The sequence below is a fragment of the Trichechus manatus genome, unplaced genomic scaffold (genome assembly GCF_000243295.1).
Source record: "Trichechus manatus latirostris isolate Lorelei unplaced genomic scaffold, TriManLat1.0 scaffold00012, whole genome shotgun sequence".
NCBI lineage: Eukaryota > Metazoa > Chordata > Mammalia > Sirenia > Trichechidae > Trichechus > Trichechus manatus.
Window position 1 is genome coordinate 31,184,276 of NW_004443948.1, and position 950 is coordinate 31,185,225.

Below are 950 nucleotides of genomic sequence, written 5' to 3' on the forward strand. Positions count from 1 at the left end.
TTCTTTTGTTTGTTTGTTGGAATTTAGGCGTGTGATATTACCTAGATTGATAACAGTTTCCATTAAATTGCCTACAAGAATTTAGTGGAAGAGTTTGTTGCTCTTGTTTTAATCTTGTGGTTTAATGGATTTATATGCCTATGAGTGTATATGCTTAATACCCACTGAACTGATCTAGCAGCCTTGTGGCAGTGTGATCTTATTTTAGATCTATAGTTGTTTAATATTAAAATACTGTTTATTTCATAAAATAGACATGGGAAATAAATAACACAGTTAATAGATACATTTTTCTTAGCTGACAGATGCAGGTTTTTGCTCTGAATTCTTCCACAGGTTATTTAGTTATACTCATGAAAAGATAAGGTTTTAACTTACTATTTACATACTTGTATAATTATTTTATATGGTAGTAAAACTGGATAGATGGGTGGATAATCTACTATTGACATACAATAAGATATATAAATTCACGTCTTCCGCGCTTTAAAACCTGCGTTTCTATTTTTGGATGAAGATGTCTTGGAAATTGAGAAAAATATACATAGAAACATGGATTTTAACCTACTGAGATTACATTATGAACTCTTGGTGGGTGGTATGAACTTGTCTTCCTTCTCAGCGTTTTATTGTGCTTTTTCATTTTCACACAATTTTGTGAATTTCACGGCTCTCTGTGTAATTGGCACACTTAAAACGGGCTTCTCTGAAGGAGAGGTGATTTGTCTAAGTCCAGACCTCTAGAGGATGAAGTTATGAAAGCAATCAATGCAGAGTGAACCATCATTAGAAAACCTTTGAGGTGAGAGACAATACTTGCTGACTTCTCTTTAGTGCCGTTTACGGCAGACATGACAGCCAGCCCTGATGCAGACTTTGCTCACACTCTGTAGAAAAGAGAAAGCCTGATCATCACATTAAACAAAAGGAATGAAGCAAAATGGTTTCCA